The sequence below is a fragment of the Macrobrachium nipponense genome, chromosome 30 (genome assembly GCF_015104395.2).
Source record: "Macrobrachium nipponense isolate FS-2020 chromosome 30, ASM1510439v2, whole genome shotgun sequence".
In the NCBI taxonomy this organism is placed as follows: domain Eukaryota; kingdom Metazoa; phylum Arthropoda; class Malacostraca; order Decapoda; family Palaemonidae; genus Macrobrachium; species Macrobrachium nipponense.
Window position 1 is genome coordinate 4,924,251 of NC_087218.1, and position 27,454 is coordinate 4,951,704.

Below are 27,454 nucleotides of genomic sequence, written 5' to 3' on the forward strand. Positions count from 1 at the left end.
ATACGCACCGGTCTCACCGTGACAGTGGAGCTCGCCGGTCGCCTGACCGTCACTCTCACAGAGAGCGATCGGGTACGGCGACCAAGCAACCCAGCTCCTCTGACACACAGACCGGGGCCGCTGTTTCTCGGTCCCAGCCGTTCTCCACAGCGAGACGGCTCGACTAGCCTGCAGCTCGATCGCCACCGCGGGTTGAACGATCGCCTGCAGTCTTCCAAGCCCGCTGGTTCTGCCAGCGAGCGAGGAGGGAGCGTCAGGTCTGCCTCTCCCATACCTTCAACCTCCTCGGGTTACCGGGAGGGGCGAGGTATTGAGGAGTGATCGTGAAGGGTGCGCCCTTCAGGATCCCGCCACGTCGTCGTACGTACCAGGCTCGGTTCTCGGACCAGCCAGGTCTTACGCACAGGTGGCTGGAGGAGACCTAGAGGGGGCTGTCGCTGCTCCTTCCCTTGAGGGAGGAGGGTCTACGGGAGGTAACTCCTGTTCGAGGGACTGGACGGTCCGACTCCACAGGATGCTATCACGCCCGAGATCCAGAGGAACTTTGCCGAGGTTATTGGCGACTGATTCGTCAGCACAACGACCTCGGGGAAGGATCGCCGCTCCCACCATCCGAGCCCACGTCCCGGCTCGAGTCGTTCTGGGGCCCGAAGAGGGAACCCAGACCGACGGTGGGTTTTGCCAGCGGTCAGAGCTGGCTGACTCAGTGCTGGACCAAGTTGAATCGCTTGTCTCTGGACAGGACGGTTCGCTGAAGTCTGGCAGGTCTAGCAAGCTACTTCCACCTCCTCTGCTACGACAGCGGCGGTTTTACGTGCCATCTGAGGATCCGATGCCGCCCAAACAGGTAAACCCGGAGTTAGCGAGGCTGACTCCGGGTGTGTCTCTGCAACAGCTCCTGTCCGAGAAACCGTGGTTCTCGCAGCAGAGGCACTCGGCCTGGAATCTACTGCCATGGCAGCGTTCCAGGCCGTCTCCTGGCTAGATCTGTGGTCCCTCACAGTATCTAAGGTCGCAGCCAACTCCGGGGGAATTTCTCCCGAAGATGACTCGGCTCCTTCAGGAGAGTTTGCCAGTCTGGGGGAAGAGCCATCATCCTTCCATTGCCCACCAGACGGTGAACCTGTGGGCCAACCTGGTTCTTCGACGAAGGGACGCTGTCCTTACTCGGGTTTCCAGGGCGGCCGGGCGCGTGAAGCGGCATTGGGACTTTCGAAACGGACCTTTACGGAGTCCACGTCTCTCTTCTTCCACGAGAGATGGTGGACGCTGCGGTGGACAGACGGCGCACTGATGACAGTGACCGTCTAGTTTCACCAGGCAGTCTCGAAGGCTTCTGGGCAGCCTCGGACCTGCGGCCAAGTCCTAAGAGCTCGGCTACGCTTCCTCGGCTGCTAAGACGGTTGCTGCGTCGAAGCCCCGAGGAATGACTCTGTCTTCTTCGACTATGGCTTTGGCAAGGGGGTGGGGGCCGTAACCAGCCCTCCTCCCAGCCCTCCTCATCCCGTGGAGGCTCTGGGAAGAAGTCGAAGAAAGGGGGGGGGAAACGCTAGGGACGGCGTTCCCCCTCACCTGCTGCCGGAAGTGAAGGGGGTGCCTGGCCAGCCATTGGCAACTTGGCAGCGCTACGGAAACGCCGAGACCTGGATTGTAGATGTCCTTCGGGAGGGATATCTATTACCCTTCGAATCTCGGCCACCCCTCACCTCCAACCCGGTCCAACAGCAGTCGTACGTCCACGGGTCACCGAAGGACGTAGCACTCAGACAGGAGATCAAGACCATGCTGAGCAAGAGAGCTGTAGAGATCGTTACGGATCAGTCACCGGGCTTTTACAGTTCGGACTCCTTTCCTGGTGGGAAAGTCTACGGAAGGCTGGCGCCCGGTGATAGATCTCTCTCCCCTGAACCGGTTTTGTTCGCCAGACCCGGTTTCACGATGGAGACGGCACGCTCAGTGCTCGACTCCATCAGGGAGAACGATTTCATGCTTTCAGTGGACTTGAAGGATGCGTATTTCCAAATACCCATTCATCAGTCCTCCAGAAAGTACCTCCGCTTCATCCTCGACGGGACGGTGTACCAGTTCAGGGCACTGTGCTTCGGTCTCTCAACCGCCCCACAGGTGTTCACGCGAGTGTTCACTCTGGTGTCTGCTTGGGCCCATTCGCACGGGATACGTCTGATGAGGTATCTCGACGATTGGTTAGTCCTGGCGAGCTCCCGCTCGCAGTTGCTACAGGACAGGGATCGGCTGCTCGAGTTCTGTCGCGATCTGGGGATCGTTTGTGAACTTCGAGAAGTCCGATCTCGAACCCAAGCAGAGGATGAAGTACCTGGGTATGCTGATCGACACGGTAGCAGGGCGAGTCTTCCCCGCAGACTCGCGGATCAGCAGATTCAGGGAGGCAGCCAACCAGTTCCTGTCTCGGGCCAGGAACAGGTAGCTCAGCGATGGCAAGTCGTGATCGGACACCTGTCGTCACTCGAGAAGTTAGTCCCTCACGGGCGTCTTCACCTGCGGTCTCTTCAGTGGAGACTAAAGGAAGGAGTTGGTCACAGGCGACGGATCCCCCAACGCTTTCCAGTGTCACTGACACAGGAGGTGAGGCAGGACCATAGCCTGGTGGCTCGACGACAGGAACCTCTTAAGAGGAGTGGCCTCTGCGCACTCCCCCCCGGACATGCAGCTTGTTCTCAGACGCATCGACCGAGGGATGGGGCGCACACTGGAGGAGTTGCTGACTTCAGGAGTGTGGGACGAGAACGACAAGCACCTTCACATCAATGTACTGGAACTCAAGGCAGCGTTCCTCGCTCTCAAGAGTTTCAGGACCGCTTGATGGGACACTCAGTGGTGTTGATGTGCGACAACACCACGGTGGTGGCTTACGTCAACAAACAGGGGGGCCTAGTGTCCCTCCCGTTGTACCAGTTGACACGGCAGGTGCACGAGTGGGCTCAGGCACACTCAATAGAGCTGTCGGCACGCTACATTCCAGGGAAGAGGAATGGAGTAGCAGACACGCTCAAGCCGTCGGGATCGGTTGATAGGGGGGGGACCGAATGGTCTCTACACCAGGACGTGGCGGAAAGGCTCTTCGACCTGTGGGGGCGACCAGTCCGTGGATCTGTTCGCCACCCGGCACAACAGGAAGCTCCAGGTGGTTCTTCTCGGCCGTGCCGGACCCATGGGCAGCTGCAGAGGACGCTCTTCAACACCCGTGGGACACAACCTCTTCGTCTATACCTTTCCCCGTTCAGCCTGATTCGCAAGTGATCAGTCGAGCACGGTGGTCACCCCGAATCTCAGGATGATCTGGTGGCTCCCAAATGCCACAGGCCAGTTTGGTATCCGGACCTGCTGGCTCTTCTCGCAGGAGAACCGAGAGAGATTCCCCCTTGGCACAACCTTCTCGCCCAGCACACGTCGAGCGGTACCACCGAGCAGTCCAGTCCTACGTCTTCACGGCTGGCTGTTATCCACCATCTCTTGCGAACGAGAGGCTTTTCTCGTAGCGCAGCAACAGAGATGGCTGGAAACGTCCGTCAGTCCTCTGCAGCTGTGTACCAGGGGAAGTGGGCCGTCTTCTGTGGGTTGGGTGTCGTAGACTGGGGTCTATCTCCCTCCTCCCAGAGGCCACTCTTCAGCAGGTAGCGGATTCCGTCGTTTTTTCTTCGCCGAGAGAAGCTCCTATCAGTCCCCACAGTGAAAGGATACAGAGCCTTGGCGCTCGTCCTGAAAACTGAGGGGGTTGGACATCTCGAACTCGTTCGAGATCTCCTTGCTGATGAGGAGCTTCGAGAGGTCTTGCCCACCCAGGGAACTCAGGCCCCCTGCGTGGGACGTGGACTCTCGTCCTTAGGAGTCTGACTCGAACACCGTTCGCGCCACTCCGAGAGTCGTCAGACAGGGATCTGACCCTCAAGACCCTCTTCTTGCTGGCCCTTGGCATCGGCGAAGAGAGTAGGGGAACTTCATGGTCCTTTCCTATGATGTACGACACTCCAGGGGATGGGGATCCGTGACGCTCGTATTTCGTCCCGAACTTCGTTGCGAAGACTCAGAAACCGTCAGTCCCTGATGACAGGTTCGAGTCATTCACGATTCCCTCCCTATTGGACTTCACCGATAATGATGCGGATGAGATGCTGCTTTGTCCTGTGAGGGCGCTACGGCGCTATCTGAAGAGAACTCGTCCACCTCAGGCCTGAGTGTCGACGCCTCTTCGTTAGCACCGGGGTCACCAAGAAAGAAGTATCCAAGAACACTCTTTCATTCTGGCTGCGTGAGGTCATCAGGAGGGCGTATGAGGCTGATGGTAGTGACGACATCCGTACGTCCCGTCCGAGAGCTCACGAAGTCAGAAGTATTGGCCCCTCGTTGGCGTTTCGCAAGAACTTCTCCGTGGCGCAGGTCCTGAAGGCAGGGAGGGTCTGGTCTAACCAGACGACCTTTACGTCCTTCTACCTTCGGGATATTGCCCACAGGTCCTTGGATACCTTTTCCTTGGGGACCCGTGGTGGCTGCTCAACAAGTTGTGTAGCTAACCCAGACCCTCGCAGGCTGAACAGCATCGAGTCCTGGTGTGACTGTGTGGATGGATGTGTGAGTGAGTGAGTGACTGGCTCTCTCTTCCCATCTTTTCTTCCTCTACCTGTGGGCAGAGGGCATGGTCGTCACTACGCTGGATGAGGACGAGATGCAGGTGAGCTATATGACAGAGCCCCATCCCTCCTTTATCCCTTTCACTAGGGATAGGAGCAGAATATCCACCACTTCCTTCTGCAAGGGGGGGAAGTGGATGCCTACAAGAGTCAAACCCATGACTTTATATTTGCTCCTGTACAGGAACAAGTTCTTGCATTGCTGGTACTAAGAGATGCGCATGCCCCTCTCTTAGTACTCGGTCCAGAGGTCTGACCATTGATCCTGCGGTGCACACCCCGATCAATCGGACAGAGGCTTGGATCCCTCCCTCGCTCTTACGACCAGGGAAGCTTCCAAGGTAGGGCGAACACCAGTCTGTTCACAAAAGACTCAGATTCCACCCACCAAGAAGTGAGTCTTCCTATTGTAAAGGACCGAAGGTTTGTATGCCGTGTCGGAACAAATGACAATTTGTCCAAAATTGCATTTTTCCTAACTATACAAACCTGAGGTCCTTTTACACATAGCCCCACCTCATGCCACCCCTCACTCTGCAGTTTTTGCTTGGGCCAAAGCAAAAGTGATTTGTTTACCTCCCAGTCGCGCGCGCGCGCCTGTCGGACGGAAAGCAGTTAACTACCGAACCCCCTTGTTCGAAAGCTTACGACCTATCCAGCTGCCGCTAGTATCTTCCTATTGTAAAGGAACCCTCAGGTTTCGTTTTATATGTTAGGGGAAAACTGCAATTTTCTTTTAGACAAATTGTCATATTAACCTCGCGACATGATTCTACTAAGCAGTTGAATTGTCCGAGGGGTAGGCGCATATCCTAGTTAAAACTACGGATTGCGACTTATAAGAGAAGTATTCTAATTGAACTGCAACTCGGGGTTGCCTGCAAACCTCCCAGAGTTTTCAGTTTCAATTTTATATACTTATGGTTTTGTCACGACAACACCATTTCAACTTATATTTACCGAAATTCGTTTCGCCTAAATATAATTGCTCGAGCATATCTTTCAGGCTCGGTAGTTCTAGCCGAACGCATTCCTTCGTGGAATAATGGATTACCTGGCAACTCAGGATGACGAGTCAGCGAGAGCTCAGGCTCAACTACTGCGTATTGAACTGCCTGATAGCAGCTCAGTATCAGCTGGGCCTCCGATATGCACGGTCATGTATGTCTCTCTCTGCCCTGCTTTGATTGACTACCGAACCGTATCTCTGCCCAACAATCATGGACTTATGTCTTGATTAACGGGGATTCTCGCAATAATGAAGGACCCATCTACTGCTGTGACGCTAGATTCCATCGCCTTCGACATTGCGAGAATTTTCAACAGAGATATCTCTTGGACTCTCATCTTTCTGTTTACCGCACGGTAACAGAAGTCTGTACAAGTCTCCCGCTGCATCGCACTGCGATAATGCGAATGATTTTGCAGACATCTGAGTTTGTCTTCAAAATATCTCTTATTCGTAGGTGTACAATTGTTCTATTGTTCAACCGAATTACGAGATTTGTTAGAAGAAAACATCGCCTACTCTCCGACCTGAAAGCTCTACTCCCAAATGTTCAGCCCATGAGAAGCAGTTCTTCAGGCGGCTTTCCCGTGTTTTCATTACTGAAGAACGACCCGCCTTTCATTGCAACTACGACTTCTCACCGGACAGCAATGAAATAGCGGTTAGCGTTTTCAGTCATTTGTAAGCACAGGTTATGAATCTTGAGAATCCTTCTCTCGATTCATCTGTTGAAGACGTAGGTTGCATTCAATATCTACCTTCGTCTTCAACGGTACATAGTGTTGTTTCTCCTTAGCTGAGATCAACAACCATGAGATGTTTTACCTTCAGGGACCTCGGTCTCTAGAAGGCAATTGACTTTCGCCTGTTGGGCACATGCCTTAAGAGAATCATCACCTCGCCGTCCGGCATTGGTGACAAACAAATACATTATTTGTTTGGTCCTCTCGGCATAAACCCTTTAAAGGCGAAGGTCGTGACTTACTCGGATGCTTTGACAACTTTGCCTCTACCGAACGCAGTCAGTCGGCAGCTGTCAGAGCGGCCGAGTCAGTTACGAACTACGCTGTTGACTTAGTTCGGTTGTTACAGAGCAATCATTACTTCGTTTTAATAGCTTGTCACAGTACCCATACCATTGCCACCCCACCATGGAGTGTCGGTGTCCTATCCACTACCGAGAACTTCGCTGCATGGGATAGAGGATGCGACAGACTTCGTGGCAAACGGACAGACCAGTATGGGTACTGGACATCACCGAAGTAGAGAAAGAAGGATAGGTCATGCGACTATTTCCTTCTTTTCCTCTGAGGAACTGCAGACTTCTCCTGCGAAGTCAAGCATCCAGGGGATGGGGATCCGTGACGCTCGATTTCGTACCGAACTCGTAGCGAAGACTCAGAACCCTTCGGTCCCTGACGATTGGTCCAGAGTCGTTCACAATCCCCTCCCTAATGGACTTCACGCCTTCGATTGCGAAGGAGATGCTGCTTGTCCGCAAGAACTTCTCCGTGGCGCAGGTACTGAAGGCAGGGGTCTGGTCAACCAGACCACATGCCCTTCCTTCTACCTTCGGGATATTGCCCACAGGTCCTTGGATCTTTTTCCTTGGGACCCGTGGTGGCTGCTCAACACGTTGTGTAGCGAACCCAGACCCTCGCAGGCTGAACAGCATCGAGTCCTGGTGTGACCATAAGAATGGATGAGTGAATGAGAGTGTGACTGGCTCCTCTTCCCATCTTTTTCTTCCCCTCTACCTGTGGTTAGAGGGACACGGTCGTCACCCATGCTGGAATAAGGACAAGATGCAGGTGAGCTACTCAACAGAGCCCCATCCTAATCCCTTTCACTAGGGATAGGAGCTATATCCACCACTTCCTCCAACAAACAGGGGGAGGAAGTGATGCCAGCTTGAGACAACCCTACTTTATGTTGCCTCTTGCAAACAGGAACAAGTTCTTGCTTGCTGGTACGAAGAGATACGCTTGCTCTCTCTTAGTACTCGGCCCAGAGGTCTGACCATTGATCCTGCGGTGCACACCCCGATCATCGGACAGATGCTTGGATCCCTCCCTCGCTCTTACGACCAGGGAGGCATTCCAGGGATGGACGAACACAGTCTGTTCATCAAAAGACTCAGATTCCTCCCACCAAGAAGTGAGTCTTCCTATTGTTAAAGGACCGATGGGTTTGTATTACGTATCGGAACAAATGACAATTTGTCGAAAATGGCATTTTTCCTAACTATACAAACCTGAGGTCCTTTACATATAGTCCCTCCTCATGCCACCCCTCACTCTGCGTATTTTGCATGGGCCAAAAGCAAAAGTGATTTGTTTTTACCTCCCAGGGACTGTTCGGACAAGCAGTTAAACTACCGTTCTCCCCTTGTTCGAAGCTTACGACCGTTCCAGCTGCCGCTAGATACTTCCTATTGTAAAAGGACCTCAGGTTTGTATAGTTAGGAAAAATGCAATTTTGGACAAATTGTCATATTTTGATCTTAATTCACTCCACAGTGCACTTGAACCACGCTGTGGTTCCTGGTTCCTAAGCACTCACTCCGCAAACACAGTTACGAGCAGCAGACGACAACACTGATATGAGATGCAAAGCTTTATTCCCTTAATTGTTTACTTTACTCAATATTAGTTAACTTTACTTCAAAATGTTTATTTAATTTCTTCATGTCTATTATCTCCCTTTTTTGCAAACCAAATTAACCCCCAAAATTACAAATTAAATTTTTTCGGATGTATACTTACGAGCAGACGACGTGAGGAAAAATGACTCATCGTTGCCAATCTAGTGGAGCGTCACACATACGCCGATGCATTTACAAACTGTTTCGATGAATTCTAGTTGTCATAGTAATGCAGTAATGATAAAATTGCTGTAATATGTACGTATATAATACAAATAGAATACGCTAATTTCACTTATTTCCCCGGTTTTGTGTAAGTCTTATACCTAGTTTGGAGGGTAAACACATACCAATTGACAACACTGAATAAACAATTGAAGAGCGCAAAACGCCGCAAAGAATGCCGTAGTCCCCTTGAATAAGTGCTGGTAAGAGGTTGGTTTTTACGATTGTTGTTGGATGAAGTGCCCCAGCGTCTATGGGTACAAGTGGTGTGCAGATTTAGCACAGGAAATGGGAAGTTTGTTGACACAAGCGACTCCGTAAACATCAAGATGGCGTCAATCTTCGAAACATTTTTAGTTGTAAGTAAAAATTTCTAAAGCGTTTTGGTGAGATTTCCACTGCCGTAGCCACCCTTTTCACTCCCACTCTTTTTAAATCTTAAAATTTGCCTTAATTTCTAACTTTGGAGAAAACTACTTACTTCGAAAGGAGAGTAGAGGTCTTTAGCTCCGTTTCTCACCAACAAGAAGTCGCGACTGATGTCCATCTCCGGTGTCAGGACGCGTTATAATGTACTTTTTCGGAGAGTGGCAAGCGTTGAATGTAGGTGGCCTGTTTGGCCTGCTGTGATGTTTTACCCTATGTCATATAGGGTAAAAAAACCGCATGGTACAGGGGTGGACCATGTACGATCAATGTGTAGAACCCCAAGAAAAGTACATTATAACTCGTCCTGACACCGGAGTAGAGGTCTTTAGCTCCGTTTCTCACCAACAACAAGTCGCGTATGATTGCCCAATCCCTAGATGGTTCAGGAACGCGTTATAATGTACTTTTTTGGGGGTTGTACACATTGATCGTACATGGTCCACCCCTGTACCATGCGGTTTTTTACCCTATTTCAAAACTGTAAGAAAATGTCACGTGTAGCAAATTTCACAAAAAAATTTATTCGAAACAATTTCAAAACTTTCATTCACACATCGCTGAAGCATTTGACCAAAATGAAGTCGTCATCAAGCATAAGTTCAAATGTTATATAAAAAAAAAAACTAAAAAAATTGTCATAACATTAACAATGCTTCCAAAGGAAGAATAAAATTTTAAAAAGTCCTATTTGATTGCTTTTACACCTCAATGCTGAAAAAATGTAAATGTATATAAGAAAGTAGAATGTGCCTACCGATTTTGACATGTGAGGGGAGCATATGTGACGTATCAGTGTCGGTGCAACAACCACCACCCAGTGTAATATAAGTCGGTCTACACTAAGTAGCGACAATGAAATTATCTTGAAAACATTTACTTTATGTGTTAGAGGAATATTTGGATTTTCATTTATAATTATTGTTATTATTCTTAAATATTTCAAAAATGATGGCATACTGGCAAATATTCACCTATGCATTATTCTTTTGTCAAAGCCAAGATATTTTTCCTAGGCCCAGATGTAAGATTTCTTTACACTTAACAGTCACATCTCTCTATTAACAATTTCTGGCCAGAAAGCAAATGAGGCTATACACATTCTTGCACTTCAAGTTATCTTATGAAAGAAAAATTCATACACCAAAAGTAAGCAGAGGACTTTTAAGAAAATAATATTTTAAACCAGCTGAAAACAAGTGTTCCATATGCCTTGATATTAATACTTATGATATTTCGATTAATAGCCATCTTCTCCATATAATCAAAATCATCATCATCTTTTATTCCTCAAAGAACAGGTAATCTTTGCAAATAATAACATTAGTGACATTACATTTCAGAAGGTTTTGAATATTTTTTTAGGCCTATAAAACATTTTGCAACATACAGGCAGCTTAAACACAGTCTAAAACTTCAATATTAAAAGAAACTGAATATTCCTGTTGTATTCGTCAAAGAACAGGTAATCTACAAATAAAATCATTAGTAACAGATTATATCTCAGAAGGCTTAGATAATTTTTTTAGGCCTATAAATAATTTTGCAATATCCAGGCAGCTTCAGCACAGCCAAAAACTTCAGCATTCAAAGAAAACTGGTTGTAATTCATATTCCTAGTTTGAAAATGGTGTTATGCTGACTGTTGAGCTTATTATGTCTACTATTGTAATGCTGCTGAGGTAGTTATGTTGACCAGCCCGAGGAACACGCTAAGAGAGCTGTCATTATCACGCCATACTTTGAACTAAGCGACGTAAAAAGAAAAAAATCTGTTCAAATCACACAGATTACGAATTATACCAATGCTTAAAAGGGATCATATTTACAACTACTATCCGACTTACAACCTACTCGACATACGACCACTCGTACTTACAACCTTACTTCAGACAGTTGACCATTGAGTTACTTGGCACTGCACCATCTCATGAGAACTCTCATCACTCAGGCAGCATCAGTTTGAGTTACCCTGCCCTATCTGCAGCATCATTTGGTATTAACTGTACTGTAGACTGAGTTGCAAACCAATTTACGTAAGAATTGACTTCTGACATGCATGCAAGAACCTAACCCCATTGTAACTCAATGCCTGGTTGTACGTAATATATACTATTACATAAATGATTAAAATGTATTAGTAGAAGTACATTATGGTAAAAAGATTGAAATAATGATTGTACATTACATTACAGTACTAAGTAGGCACTTTTATATAGCAAAGGTTTGATAGTATACCCTACCTAGTATGTTGGCCACTTTCTAAGGTTCGACTTACATCCATTCTGACTTACAACCAGTGGGTCGGAACCAAACTTGGTTGTAAGTAGGATAGTACTTGTATATAGCCATAAAGAAAATAGCGCTAGCTGTGAATTGGGAAACTTTTCGACATGTATGACATTACAAATAAAAAAAAAAAAGTTTAGCACTACTTGGCATCGTCACGTTGAGTCTGAGAATCTGGACTTGTGTACCTGTAACGTCAACTGGTGCAATGGGAGGGACACTAGGCCCCCCTGTTTGTTGACGTACGCCACTACTGTGGTGTTGTCGCTCATCAACACCACTGAGTGTCCCATCAGACGGTCCTGTAATTCTTGGAGAGCGAGAAACGCTGCCATAAGCTCCAGGATGTTGATGTGAAGGTGCTTGTCATGTTGATCCCACACACCCGCAGCCAGCAACTCCTCCAGGTGTGCACCCCATCCCTCGGTCGACGCGTCTCAAAACAGCAACATCTGGGGGGGTGGGGTCAAAACAGCAACATCTGGGGGGGGTGGGGACAAAGAGGCACTCCTCTTACGAGGTTTCTGTCGTCCAGCCACCAGGCTAGGTCCTGCCTCACCTCCACTGTAGAGACCGCAGGTGAAGACGCCCATGAGGGACTAACTTCTCGAGAGACGACAGGTGGCCGATCATGACCTTCCACTGCAAAGCTGGCTGCTCCTGTAGGGACAGGAACTGTCCGGCTGCCTCCCTGAACCTGCTGATCTGCGAGTCTGTGGGGCAGACTCGCCCTGCTACCGTATCGATCAGCATGCCCAGGTACTTCATCCTCTGCTTGGGCTCGAGATCCGACTTCTCGAAATTCACCACGATCCCAAGATCGCGGCATAATTCTAGGAGTTGATCCCTGTCCTGTAGCAGGAGCTCGCCAGGACCACCCAATCGTCGAGATACCTCAGAAGGCGTATCCCTACAGAATGGGCCCAAGCCGACACCAGAGTGAACACTCGCATGAACACCTGTGGGGCGGTTGAGAGACCAAAACAAAGTGCCCTGAACTGGTACACCGTCCCGTCGAGGATGAAGCAGAGGTACTTCCTGGAGGACTGATGGATGGGTATCTGGAAATACGCGTCCTTCAGGTCCACAGAAAGCATGAACTCGTTCTCCCTGATGATGGACTCGAGCACTGAACGTGTCTTTTCCATCGCAAACCGAGTATGGCTAACGAATCAGTACAAGGGAGAGAGATCTATCACCAGGCACCAGCCCCCCGAGGACTTCTCCACCAGGAAAAGTCGACTGTAGAAGCTGGTGGCTGATCCTATACGATCTCCAAAGCTCGTTTGCTCAGCATGGCTTCCACTTCCTGCCGAAGCGCCGCGTCCCTGGCAGAACCGGGAGCGTACGTCTGAAGATGTACCGGGTTGGAAGTGGGGGGTGGCCGGGACTTGAAGGGTAGTAGATATCCCTCCTGAAGGACATCCACTATCCAGGTCTCTGCTCCGTAGCGCTGCCAAGTTGCCCAATGGCTCGCCAGGCACCCCCCCACCTTCTGGCAGCAGGTGAGGGGGAACACCGTCCCTAGCGTTTCCCTCCTCTCTTCGACTTCTTCCCGGCTCCTCCTCGGGAGAAGGAGGGCTGGTTACGATCACTCCTTACTGCAGAAGTCGAAGGCAGATCTTTCCTCTCGACTTCGACGAGGCAATCGTCTTAGCCACAGAGGAAGCGCTAGCCAAGCTCTTGGGCTTAGCCGCAGTGGCTTAAGGCTGCCCAGCCGCCTTCGAGACTGCCTGGTGGACAAGACAGTCGCTGTCATCAGTGCGCCATTGTTCCACCGCAGCGTCCACCATCTCTCTGGGGAAGAGAGAGGAGGAACTCCGCACCGGTCCGTTCCGAAGACCCAAAGCCACCTCGCGCCCTGCCGACCTGCTTACTCGAGTGAGGACAGCGTCCCTACGCCTCAGAACCAGGTTGGCCCACAGGTTGGCCGTCTGGTGGGCCAGGTAGGAAATCGCCCTACTCCAGACTGGCACAGTGTCACGAAAGCCGGGTCCCCTTCAGGAGTGATGTTTCCCGAGGAGGCTGCAACCTTAGACACTGTGAGGGACCACAGGTCTAACCAGGAGACTGCTTGGAATGCTGCCATGGCAGTCGATTCCAATGCAAGTGCCTCTTGCTACGAGAACCAGAGGTTCTCTGATAACAGGTGTTGAAGAGGCACCCACGGAGTTAGCCTAGCCAGCTCCAGGTTAAACTGTTTGGGCGGCAGAGGGTCCTCCGTTGGCACGTAGAATTGCCTCTGTCGTAGTAGAGGTGGGGGAAGAAGCTTGGATGACCTGCCGGACCGAAGCGAACCCTCCTGTCCGGAGATGAGAGCGTCCACCTAGCCTAGCACACTGTCGGCCAAGGCTGATCGCAACAGACCCACTGTTGTCCTGGGTTCCTTCTTAGAACCCCAGAACGACTCCAGGTCCCTCCGGACAGGTGCAGCCGGGCCCTGTTGCTTCAACAACTGCCCCGGCTCCGTCCTGGATGGAGGACCTGACAGTGGTCCAGAGAAAGCTGACGAAGAAGAAGAGGAAGGTGTCGTCGTCGTCTGCTGCCACTTCTACCCCTTCAACTTCCAAGGCCCCACAGCTGAGGAAGAAGAAGGTAGCCTCCTCCCCCCACAAGCAAACGAGCTTTGGAGATCGTATAGGATCAGTCACCGGCTTCTACAGTCGACTTTTCCTGGTGGAGAAGTCCTCGGAGGGAGGCCTTCGGTGCGTGCTTCTATTTCGACCCCGATGCTTGCTCCCCTACCAAGCTAAGATGCAAGATGTCGCACAAGCGGCCATCATCTTTGGTAGGAGGACAGGAAGTATCAGACGATTGGATGCCTTCAGTTCATGCTCCAGCTCCTCCTGCGGATTGGCGTTCGTCTTCAGGACGTTCGTCTCTCGTTGAACAGGATGAAGAGAGAGAGATTGAAGTTGCGGCTTCCCCAGTCTGTCCCCAGCAGCAAGAAGCTCCGCAGATTTCCTTACTGCAAGATTTGCAGCAGAAGCTCTCCTCTTTAATGCAAGCTTATCAGCCTACTACAAGCAAAGAGGACGCCAAGCGCAGCATACGTCAAAAGCTTGGACGAAAAGCAGGACGACATGCCTCTAAAAGCTGGATGCCAGAACATAGAGCGGCAAGGTTTTCAGCACCTAGACGACAGACGTCAATACGTGTATTCTGAACAACAGGAAGCCGAGCGTCAAGAGCCTGGACGCCAGAACGCCAAGCGTCAAGATTCTGGATGCCAGGACGCCAGGCGTCAAGTTTCAGGACGCCGAGCGTCGAGAGGCTGGACGCCAAGATGCCAGGCATCAAGAGGCTGGACGCCAAGACGCCGAGCGTCGAGAGGCTGGACGCCAAGACGCCGAGCGTCGAGAGGCTGGACGCCGAGCGTCAAGAAGCTGGACGCCAGGCGTCAAGAGGCTGGACGCCAAGATGCCGAACGTCAAGTAATTGATCAGCATGACGCCGAATGTCAAGAAGTTTGACACCAGGAGGCCGAGCGTCAGAATTCTCGATGCCAGGACACTTGCAGGCGTCAAGAATATTCTTCGGAAGCACCGACGAAGCATGACATGGCGACGTCGGTTATGGGTCGATTGGAAGAAGGGAAGGATGACTTCCCCCCCTTCTCCTTTTGGTCCGATGGAAGACTTTTCCGACGAAGAGAATCAAAGAGATTTACAGCCTTCGTCGGACTTGAAAAGACTTATGAAAGTTTTCACGGAACTTTTTCCGGAAAACTTTGTTCCAGCTGCCCCTCGTTTCCCACCTTCAGAGTTCACTCTAGGGAAGACAACTAAGAAGTTTGACTTCACAAAGATGGTGTTGTCACGCTCTTCGAAGAGAGCGTTGAAAATTATGAAGGAATGGATGGACACGAAGAGAGACCAAGGAAAGACAGCTTTCTCATTTCCTCCAGCCAGATTAGCGTCCAGATCTAGCATCTGGTATGATACTGGAGAAGCTCTCGGTCTGGGAGTTCCCGCTTCTTCCCATGGGGACTTCTCTAGTCTTGTGGACGCTTCTCGTCGGACGGCCATGGGAAAGACGAAGGTTTTTGGTCTTCCCCTGAAATGGACCACATCCTCAAAGGGATTTTTAGAGCCTTCGAGGTGTTTAATTTCCTAGACTGGACTCTGGGATCTTTGGGGAAGAAATTAGAAGCCTCGAAGTCTGCTGACATGGAAGAACTTGTTCATCTGATGTCTTGCATAGACAAAACTCTTCGAGACGGGTCGAACGAACTAGCGGCTCTTTTCTCGGCGGGAATCTTGAAGAAAAGGGCCCAATTGTGTTCTTTCCTTTCGAATGGGCTCACACCCATTCAGAAAGCGGAACTACTTTTTGCTCCCCTTTCTGCTCATCTTTTCCCTCAAGAATTGGTAAAGGAAGTCTCCTCTGCCTTAACTCAAAAGGCTATTCAATATCTTATGACAAAGGCAGCAAGGAAAGTCTTACCATCAAGTTTCGGAGCTCAGAAACTCAAGGAAGCTAAACCTCTGCCTCGAGTTTCTCGACCCTTTCGAGGGAGATCCCTCAGTAGAGGGAGCATAAGACCGGTGGCAAGAAATTCCAAGGAAAGAGGCTTCAGACAAGGGCGAAACAAAGTCTGACAGCAATCCTCTTCAGACAGCAGTAGTAGCCAGACTTTCCAACTTCTGGCAAGCATGGGAAGAAAGAGGAGCAGATCCTTGGTCAATTCAGCTTCTCAAGGAGGGATACAAGATCCTTTTCTTGAAAAAACCCCCCTTAGCAGAAAGACTGATCGATCTGTCAGCCAGATAGAGAGAGGAAACCAAGATCCAAGCGATACAGCAAGAAGTTTCTATGTTGCTTCAGAAGGAAGCAATAGAAAGAGTTCGGAATCTGGAGTCTCCAGGGTTTTACAACCGCTTATTCCTGGTTCCCAAGAGTTCGGGGGGATGGAGACCAATACTGGACATGAGTGCCCTGAACGTTTTCGTGAAGAAAACAAAGTTCACGATGGAGACAACGAAATCAGTTCTAGCCGCAGTCAGACAAGACTACTGGATGGTTTCGTTGGATCTTCAGGATGCATACTTTCACGTCCCTATCCACCGGAACTCCAAGAAGTACCTAAGGTTCATTTACAAGGAAGAAATGTACCAATTTTGAGCTCTTTGCTTCGGCCTAAACACCGCTCCTCAAATAATTCACGAGGCTGATAAGCAACGTAGCAGGAATGCGACACAAAAATCGTATCAGGGCCTCGCTGTATCTGGACGACTGGCTCCTCAGAGCCCACTCCAACACCTGCTGTCTGGAGACAGAAGAAGATTCGGTTATCGGAAGACCTAGGCCTTCTGATAAACCGTCAAAAATCTCAACTGATCCCTTCCCAAGAAATCTTGTATCTGGGTATGAGGATTCAGAGTCGGGTTTTTCGGGCTTTTCCGTCCGAGTTGAGAACGAGACAAGCCTTGGAAAAGTTGCAAAACTTCCTAAGGAAACAGACGTGCTCCGCAAGGGAATGGATGAGTCTGCTGGGGACCCTTTCCTCATTAGAGCAGTTTGTCTCCTTAGGAAGACTGAACCTTCGCCTTCTTCAATTCCACCTCAATCGACATCGGGACAACAGGAAGACACTAGAGACAAAGTGTATTCCCATTTTGGACTCTATGAAACACTGTCTACGGTGGTGGAATGACCCCGTCAAGCTCCAGGAAGGCCTTTCCCTAATACAGAGGAACCCAGACCTAGTGTTGTTTTCCGGCGCCTCGGACTCGGGATGGGGTGCAACACTGGGAAAGTTGGAGGTCTCAGGCTCTTGGAACAGAGAACAGGAGAAGTTCCATGTCAATCAGAAAGAACTGACTGCAGTTTTTCTGGCTCTCAAGGAGTTTGGAAGCGCAGTACAGAACAAAGTTGTGCAGGTCGACTCCGACGACACGACGGCGTTGGCCTACATCAACTAACAAGGCGGAACCCACTCTTGAGTCCCTCTACAAGACGTCAAGAGAACTTCTTCTCTGGACGAAAGAGAAAAGTGTGACATTAGTAACACTCTTCATTCCAGGGGAAAAGAATGTAAGGGCAGACATCCTGAGCAGGAAACATCAAGTCTTAGCAACAGAATGGACTCTCCATCAGGAAGTCTGCAAGAACCTGTGGTGAACCTAGGGTCGCCCATGCATAGACCTCTTCGCCACAGCGCAAACGAAGAGGATGGAGACTTACTGCTCTCCAATCCCAGATCCCGAGGCAACCCACATAGATGCGTTCCTCATGAATTGGGATCATCTAGACGTGTACGCCTTCCTGCCATTCAAAGTGGTACACAAATTGTTGCAAAAGTTTGGGGCTCACGAAGGCACCAGGATGACTCTAGTGGTTCCGTTCTGGCCGACAAGAGAATGGTTCACAGAGGTACTGGAATGGATGGTGGACACCCCCAGAAGCCTTCCTTTAAGAGTAGATCTACTCAAACAGCTCCACTTGGAAAGGTATCACCAAAACCTCCAAGCTCTTTAACTAACTGCCTTCAGACTATCGAAAAACTCACAAGAGCTAGAGGATTTTCGAAGGAGGCAGCTAGAGCCATCGCAAGAGCAAGGAGGTCTTCAACCATTAAGGTATACCAATCCAAGTGGGAGACATTTAGAGGATGGTGCAGGGACAACTCCTTTCCTCTTCCAGTACCTCTGTGACTCAGATAGCAGATTTTCTGCTATACCTTAAGAAGAAGCGTAACTTTTCAGCTTCTACCATTAAGGGTTATAGAAGCATGTTAGCAGTGGTCCTCAGATCCTTTGAGACGACTAAAGAGAAACTACAATCTTCACCAGCTTGGAATTTGGATGTAGTTCTTAAGTTTCTCATGAGTGATAGGTTCGAGCCTTTACAGGAAACTTCATTTAAGGACCTCACCATGAAAACTCTCTTCTTGATTAGTCTAGCAACAGCAAAAAGAGTCAGTGAAATCCATGCCTTCAGCAAAGCTGTAGGTTTCAGACAGGGCAAGGCTATCTGCTCTCTACAGCTAGGATTTCTAGCGAAGAACGAACGCCCTTCTCAGCCCTGGCCCAAATCGTTCAAGATTCCAAACCTGTTGGATCTCACAGGTGGGGAAGCAGAAAGAGTTCTTTGGCTGGTAAGGGCCCTGAGGCATTACCTGGAAAGAACGGAGAAATTACGTGGCAATTCAGAGGGGCTTTGGTGCTCTGTCAAAAAGCCCTCTCTGCAAATGTCAAAGAATGCGTTATCCTTTTTTATAAGGCAATTAATTAGGGAAGAGCATTCAGCATTTAATGAAGCAGATCTCAAGCTACTAAAAGTTAAAACTCACGAGGTTAGGGCCGTAGCAACCTCGGTAGCTTTTAAACAAAATAGATCCCTTCAGAATATCCTGGACGCAACCTTCTGGAGAAGCAAGTCAGTATTTGCGTCGCACTACCTTACACAAGTGCAGACTCTGTATGAAGACTGCTACACGCTGGGTCCGTTCGTAGCAGCTCATTCAGTAGTAGGAGAAGGGACTACTCCTTAAAAAATCCCATATACCAATACTCTTTTCTTACCTTGGAACTTTTGAAATTTCATTGATCCTTAGTCAGGTGGTCAACTTGTTCCTTGGTAGCGCCCGGAACAAGGGTATTGTAGGGAGTCTAGTCACATAGAGGTTTGACCGATTGACAGTCTCCAAGAGGTCTTCAGCCCCCTGGGTGGATTGCTGGATCTTATAAGGAAAGAGACATAATGAGGCAGGATATCATTGAAGTCAGCTTCCTTAACAGGTACAAACCCGTAAGTTTGTTTTTATTTAACTCTTATGTCAATTCCAACGATGATAGCTGTCTCTGACCCTCCACCAAAGGTGTCAATCAGCTATATAAATAACTACCAGGTGAGTTAGATGTTTAAAAATGTTATTTTCATGATAAAATAAATTTTTGAACATACTCATCAGGTATTTATATATAATTTAATTCCCACCCTCCTCCCCTCTAGAGACTATGGGCATGGAAGATCTGAGGAATAGTTGGAATGGTTCTACGTACCTGGGTAGAGGGCGCACAGGTGGTGCACCTGACTACCCAATCGGCGATTGCCGCGAGTTTTGAAATTCTGCCGTGATGTCTGGGACGTAAGCTATATATATAACTACCAGGTGAGTATGTTCAAAACTTTATTTTATCATGAAAATAACATATCATTCATTCATTCATAATTTATTATACTAATTTATATATTTCATTTTCATTAGGCTGCTGAATAATCCTGATGGGTTCCAGCGCTTGGTCCTCAAGACTTAAATTTCATAATCAATCAGTCAATCAATCAAAAGACTTCCAAAATGTTCCAGAACAATTTTTGCTGTTGTAGCCAAAAGTCTTCTATGATCTTTAAGAATGGCGCATAAAAGTGTGAATGGAAACTCTGGAGGGCTCCAACAAGTCACTTCCCAATGTAAGTTCATTATTACATAATGAACCTGTTTGAGGAGTCTGTTGTGTTTAAAAACTTAACCACCAAGCTCACCAACAGAATTGTGCAGGGTACTCTTTTGGGAAAAAGGGAATTCAGGAAACAAAAACCCAAAATTTTCCCTTACCCAAACCAAAAAGTCTCACAAAATAAAAATCCTGTAAGCCCTCAGTCACCCCAAAAGTTTTTCCTAAAATACAGGTAGGTTGTTAGAAGGGACAACTCACAAAAGGACAACAACAAAAGAATGGAAATCTTTTTCATAAGGTTCAATGGTATGGTTGGAGGTCAACTTCGGTTACACTGCAGGCAATGGAAGTCTTCCCCTTGGGGACAGCTTTATTTTTAAGTGGGCTGGGATGGAAACTGTCTCATCCCTCCCCCTCCTATAAAGGGATTCTTCGAAAAATCAGACCACTCTGTTAATGGGAGCCATAGAGAACCATGTGTACATTTGCCACCAAGCACCTTTCTGCATGTGTCCCCAAAATGGATTCCTCTGAACAAAGAGTGATCCTAGACTCTCAACATTGAACAAGCACATTATTTGCCAAATTTTCCTGATAACTACTGTTGCCCTAGTACGTTCAATCATTCCAAAAGGGACTTGGACAGCTATCGATCTGAGAGATGCATACTGGCACGTCCCTATCACCATTCCCTTCTGCCCCTTCCTATGGTTCTGGATAGGAAGAGATATGTACAGTTTCAAAGTCGTGCCCTTTGGGCTAAACATTGCCCTAAGATCATTTTAAATATTAGTAACGGTAGTTCAAGAAATCAGGAATATAACTAATAGCCTACCTAGACAACTAGTCAATCTGGGGTCTTATAAGAAAAATGTTCTCGAAAAACACAAGAGTAGTGGTCAACAGACTACTACAGTCAAAAGGTTTTATGATTAATCAGGGAAATCCTGCCTCGCATCCAGCAGAGGCTTTCACTGACTTTGCTGGTATAATTTTCACAGCCTTTTCTCTCTCCCTATCATACTCAAAACAGGATACAGTGGACCCCCTATACTCGCGTTCTCAAGATTCATGGACTCTGGTATTCACAGGTTTCTCTATGAACCATATCTACCCATTATTTGCAGAAAATTTGCCTATTCGCAGTATTGTTCATAAATATTGACTAATTACTGTATTTTCATATCTATTTCATGACTAAATGCACTTTTGTTCATGAAACTTACCTGGCAGATATATATATAGCTGTATTTTCTGAAGTCCGACAGAAATTCAAAAACTTCCGGCACACACAGTGGTCGGCCAGGTGGTTAGTACCCATTCCCGCCGCTGGGAGGCGGGTATCAGGAACCATTCCCATTTTCTATTCATAATTTTTCTGTCGCCGGTGCTGGAAACACCTGTTTTCAGTACCTCCGTCTTAGGATTTTGGAAACTTCATGGCCGCTAAATATCCTAATTGTCTTTTGATTTATTGACTTGGATTTGTGGCTAGGCATACGCTATCTTAAATTGTTTTGAATATGATTCATTTTTGTATATCTGAATCTAGTTAGGCTAGTTTCAGAGGGTGTTGTCTGCTAAGATAGGGTGTGGCTACCGAAAGCTTCGGTAGTTCCGCACTCGATATGCACGAGGGCTATGTGTCTTGCTTCTTTGTTGAGATTTGTCATGTAAGGAGTGTGAGACTTTGTCTAATTCCGTAAGGAAGACGTATGATTCGTATGTACGCAATTAATCAGTAAACAAAGTCAGGGTAGGCTAACCTACCTGTAGACTTTATTTTGCCTAACCCTGTTTAGTATGGCCTACGGGCTATATATAGTCTCGTGAGGTAATGCCCTTTACTGTTATAGAGTCCATCGTATCGTGGAATCTAAGGTGCTCGCTCTCCTATCATTGTGGTGAAGAGTGCTACTTCTGTAGTTGTTACTCCTAACCCTGTAATGTTGCCTTCGGGCCCTAAACAGTTTCTGTAGAGTGGGTATTGACCTTTCTCTGATACTCTATCGATTCGTAACTTAGAATCGAAAGTGCTGGCTTTGGAGAGCAAAATGAAGCGGCTAAGTGCAGTGACAGTGCCCCTTGTGTAGTGGAGGGTGCGTCAGATCGGCCTTATTTCGCCTCTAGGCCGGACCTCTGCTTGAACTCCCAGGAACAGGGAGAGAGCATGTCGAAAGCCGAAGGAGGGTTACGAGGAACTCCCACCGATCTGACGTGCCTTCGGCAGACCTGAAGTTACTCCCAGGCTGCCAAAGTGCGTGCACGAATCCTGAAGGATTGCTTCTCGTCCTCCGAAGCGTCCTCCCTGCGCAGGGTTTGGAGCTTTCGGAAGGACTCGCGCCCTCTAAATAGAAGCTTTATAGAAGAGGACGTTTCACGTCCTCTTCTCTCTCTCTCGTCATGCGTTGCAGTGAGAAGTAAGAAGGCGAACGTCGCCTGAACTCGTGTACGTCTTTCCACCGAGAAAAGGGAAAGCAAGTCATATTAGCAGGACGCTTTTTGAGCGCGGACGTCCTAGCTTTGTTGCTGTGAGAATAAGAAGGCGTTCCCTCGCCCCGCGTATTCTCACACGATCACCCTTCACCTGAGACTGCTTCGTGCAGTCGGTTTTCTCTCCGAGATGTCTAATGCTCTTCCCTGAAGGCAGTTTCGCTTGCATTGACGCCCTGTCAGGAGCGTGACGCTTTTCTGCACGTTTTTTTTTTGACGCTGGCTTAGACGGGACGTTCGGATGGACGCCAGGCGCGCGCGTGCACGCCAAGCGCGCACCAGTAGACGCCGAGCCGAGCACACGCCAGTGGATACCGAGCGCGAGCGGCGCGCGCCAGTGGACGCCGAGAGTGCTCGCTGCTCGCCAGTGGACGCCGAGCGTGCTCGCTGCTAGCCAGTGGACGCCAGGTGTGTCGCCTGGCTGAACGTTTCTGTTGAAGTCTTCAAGCTGATTTGGGCCTAAAGATTTTTTACCTAACTTCGGTGATCCCTTCTACATCGCCTGCGAAGAATGTGAAGTAAGCAGTGCTTCGGAGGAAGCTTAAAGTGAAAAGGCAACTTCGTTTTCGAAACCCAGCAAGACCACGGGTTTTCGTGAATTATAGAGGTCTCTGTCAGTAATATTGCTTTTCGTAAAGTCCAGGATTGGATGGAGTTATGGAAAGCTCAAGGAAAGATCTCTTTTGCTCTACACCGCAGTCAAGACTTTGCGGTAAGGCAGCTATGGGTTAGTAAAAGCTCGACCGTCCCTGCACGTCAGGACTCTCGCAACGTTCAGTAGGATTCTTGCAAAGGCACTCATCAAAAGGAAGCTCTTCAGGAAAGCGCAAGACAGGACTTCCTTTGCCATACTGCCAATAAATTTTGATACGGGAGAGGAAGCTGGTTGGAGAGTTTCTTCCTCTTCCAGGATAATTTTGCAAGCTTTTTAGCCCATCTGAAAGGGCTTTTCAGATGATAGATTTTGTTAGTTCCTAGTCGGGACTACGCTGCCGAATTGAACATCGTCGTTCTACCTGTCGTAAGCCGTCTCTTACAACAGGATTCTTGCCCCTTCCTCGTTTGAGACGGGAATCGAAAATAAAATGCTCGACTTCCTGGATTACGTTTTGTCAATTCAGTGAATTTCCCCCATTGACAATATACTATCGTTTTGTCAAGTAAGTGGGTATCCCATCATTGACAAAATATCTCTTTGTCCCGTAAATGTGTTAGTTCTCATTGACAAACTTCTCATTAACTTTATATTGCGTAAGCGGATAAGCTCTTATTGACAAGATTCGGAAGAGATCTCATTCATCATTCGCAGACTCGTACAAGAAATAGACTTGTAGACTACGTCAATGAACGCTTATGTCCAATAACTTAAGAAGTCTTGAGCTGTCCGCTTCAATTCTCTTGAGTTTTGTTTATGAAACTTGCCTGTCAGGATATGTATTGTAGCTGTATTTCCGAATTCAGCTATAGTATATATGTCTGCCAGGTAAGTATGAAAAAACTTTATTGCAATATAATATCATATTTTGCCTTGCGTTATTTTACTACTGGTTGGTTCAAGTCATATACGCTTGCTGTAGTTACCTCTCGGATGGCAACCGAGAGGTCTATTGTCTATTAATTTAAGGACATTTAATCGTTACTCCCTGCAGCCTTCCAGGAGTTTCCGATTTATCTTTTACCGTTGTATGGTAGTGTATGACGACACAACGCATTTATATATTTAGCGTTTTCTGTTTCGCTTAAATATACCAGCTTGAGAGTCTCTTTATGCTAAAAATTACGGACCTATTTCTTTGTAGAATAGGGTAGCTGGCAACCCAGGCATAAAAGTTAAGAGACGACGATCGTAAGCTGCTGCTGTCACTGTCCTCTCCGCCAGTCCAAACGAGGCAGTACCAGCTCGTTCGCTGTCATGCGCTGTAGGTTACGTCTCTCTCTCCTGCGGGATTGACTGACTAACCGTATCTCTGTGCTGGCAGTTACGTCTCTCTCTCTCCTGCGGGATTTGACTGACTAACTGTATCTCTGCCCTACAATCACGGAACGTTAGCCTAAGATTGAGGGATTTCTTACATGAATGAATAAACATTGCATTCGTTTTGCCTTACTATGTTCAGAGATATCTCTTACTCCTTTCGGTGCTCGTTACCGCACGGTATAGGACTACGAGTCTACCGCAACATTTCACTATTATATGCTCTCCTGCTTAGGCAAAGCGCAGCCTTTTAGGGAAGTAAACATACTGTGTGAGGGAATGGATGAGCTTGCTGGGGGACATTTCCTTCCTAAAGAAGTTTTTGTTTTTTTCGACACGGCATACAAACCTTCGGTCCTTTTACAATAGGAAGGTACTAGCGGCAGCTGGATAGGTCGTAAGCTTTCGAACAAGGGGTTCGGTAGTGAACTGCTTGTCCGACAGGCGCGCGCGCGCGACTGGGAGGTAAACAAATCACTTTTGCTTTCGGTCCTGCTGGCGTGTGGACGTGTATCATCGCTGCTCTGCCCGCTTCATCGTCGTTTGCTTTCGCATGATTGTGTTTTTCTTTTTCTATGTATCTAGTGAAACTGAATTGTAAGTACAATCATTTCATTGAATTCAATTGTGAATTAAAGGATCTTGGTTCACAAACGCCTCCGATTACCCGAGTGCCGGGGACTGAATGGGCGTAATTGCGGAATTCATTTTCCCAGAATGATCCTCGTATTGTGTATGCTCGGTGCCGAGGGCGGGAGCGCTCGCTCGAGGTATGTTGGGTTGGAAATGTGTAGATGAAAATCGTAAGTATGCTCTTTTCATTATAAATTGTTTTGACCTGTATGCCCTTGCCGAACGAATGCGCTCGGCACGGAAACTTATTCAGTATGAAAGTGGAATCGCAAGTACGTATTCTTTTTCATTTTCATATATTATTTTTTATTGTAGCAATACTCATTTTGGATCAGTTTTCCGAGCTTGCCCGGAGATTGATCCTTCCCCATTTTTATTTTGAATGAAGTGAAATCGCAAGTGCAGTTCTTTTTCATTTTCATTTTTTTATTGAGATTGCATTGTTGACTGGGATCAATGTTCCGCTATTCACGGGAATTGATCCTTCCTTTTTATTTGTATGAAGTGAAAATCGCAAGCGCAGTAGTCTTTTCATTTTCATATATTGTTGATTGCATCATTTCATTATGGATCAAGGTTTCCAGAAAACCTTGATCCATAAAGGTAAGGAATGAAACCTTTCACCCTTGCGCTCGTACCGAGGGCGCAAATGCGCTCGATCCGAGCCCTTATTCATTGTGAAGTGAATCGTTTTGCAAGATGCATTTTCATTTTGTTCCTTATTATTGATTGCATCAATATTATTTGGTTCAGTTCCGCTCAGTCAGGGAATTGATCCTTATGCCTTGTATTCGTGCCGATGGCACGATTGCTCTAGGGCATCTTATTTTGTTGTTGGGTACATGGGTACTGTGCGGGGGTGGGGAACGAGACCCCCCCGCTCAGTTCCCACAGATGGCTCTTCCCCTTGGGGGGGGGGGAGGTTATCGGCGTTCTTCTCTCGCCCGATCCGTTCGAGCGCGGGGGGGGCGCTCGGTGCCCGATGTACAATTGTATTAGGGGTCTTCCACTCGTTCGGAGGATCAAAACCCCGCACGAGGGGATTTCCCCCCCATTAATCGCTACTACTATTATTTCCGCAGGTGCTACTGCCACGAGGGTGGACCTTGGTGAGGTATGGGCGTCCTTCCAATTGCAGAGCGTGCTGGTGTCAGGGGCTGCGGTTCTATGTCTGGGGCCTACTGCGGTCACCCATGGAGGTGGTGACCACGCAAACCAGGTGAACGACGTCCCTCCTCACTGGTGTACTCGCCTCACGTGGGTAACAGTCTTGCCTACAAGCCGCTGTGAAGTGCCGTTCGCGTACCGAGAGTGGCGTGCCGCCGCCGCTCGTATGGTTGCGCGCTGCAGCGACCACACTTCCGCTGCCCTAGAACTCGCCCCTGGACCTGCCGCCGGTACCAGGATGTTGCTGGCTGCTGCTCCACTTCCTGTGTTTCCGGTGCTGCCTGCCGTACCTGCCGATTCTGGGCTGACTGTCATGCAGTTGCTGCGCTGGCTGTCCCTGCCGTTGCTGCGCTGGCTGTTCTCCTACGATGATGTGCTGGCCGTGCCTGCTGTTCCTGAGATGCCCATACCTGCTGATGTCGTTCCCTGTTCGTGGTGGTACTACCCCAGACTTTGCTCTGTCTGTACAGGTGCGTCCGGGCCCTGTGGTTCGGCACAGCAGCCCCGGCTCCGCCCTGGATAGCAGATCTTACGTCTGTCCTGAGGAAGCTGACGAAGAAGAGGAGGAAGGTGTCGTGGTCGTCGTCTTCATCTTCTTCATCGTCGTCGGCCGCCGCCTCTTCCCCTTCGACTTTCTAAGGCTTTAAGCCGAGAGGAAGAAGAAGAAGGTCGCCTCCTCCCTCCTAAGAAGTCCTCTCCCTCGGGAGTTCCGGGACCCGTCTCACCTCGGTGGGACGGGAGGGTTCCTTCCGCTGGTCCTCCTGCTCCTTCGGGAGCGCGCCCGTCTCTTCTTCCGCAAGGAAGAAGACTACGGGGACCAGAGGGGGTACGGCTAACACCGGTACTTCCTCGCCTGGTGTCAGTGGTTCTGCCACTGCATCAGGGTCCGTCTCGGCACTCGTGCGCGGGATGGTACCGAGTGTACGGTCGGCCTTGCCACCGCGACCGTGCAGCCAGGAACCAGAACCTCTGAGTCCGCTCAGCGTCAGGTTCACGGCACGGGGCGGAAGACTGGTGACAGCCGCTCATGCGATCTCTCACCAGACCAGCTCTCACTCTCGCGGTGAACAGCTGGCTACCCGGGGACGTGACGGTCCACGACGACCACGGGCTGAGGCTGGGAAGAGGTCCTCCGTTGCGCCGGTGCCAGCCACGGCTGGAAACCAGCGACGTGACGTGCGTGAGGACAAGCACCGGTCTCACTGCGACAGTGGAGCCTGCAGGTCGCCTGACCGTCGCTCTCACAGAGAGCGATCGGGAACGGCAACCAGCACCAGCTCGTCTGACACTCGAGATCGGGCCGCTGTGCTCAGTCCAGCCGTTCTCCACAGCGAGACGGTTCGACCAGGCCTGCAGCTCGATCGTCACCGCGGGTTGACGATCGCCTGCAGCCCTCCAAGCCTGCTGGTTCTGCCAGCGAGCGACGAGGGAGCGTCAGGTCTGCCTCTCCCGTACCTTCAACCTCCTCGGGTTACACCGGGAGGAGCGAGGTATTGAGGAGTGATCGTGAGGGGTGCGCCCCTC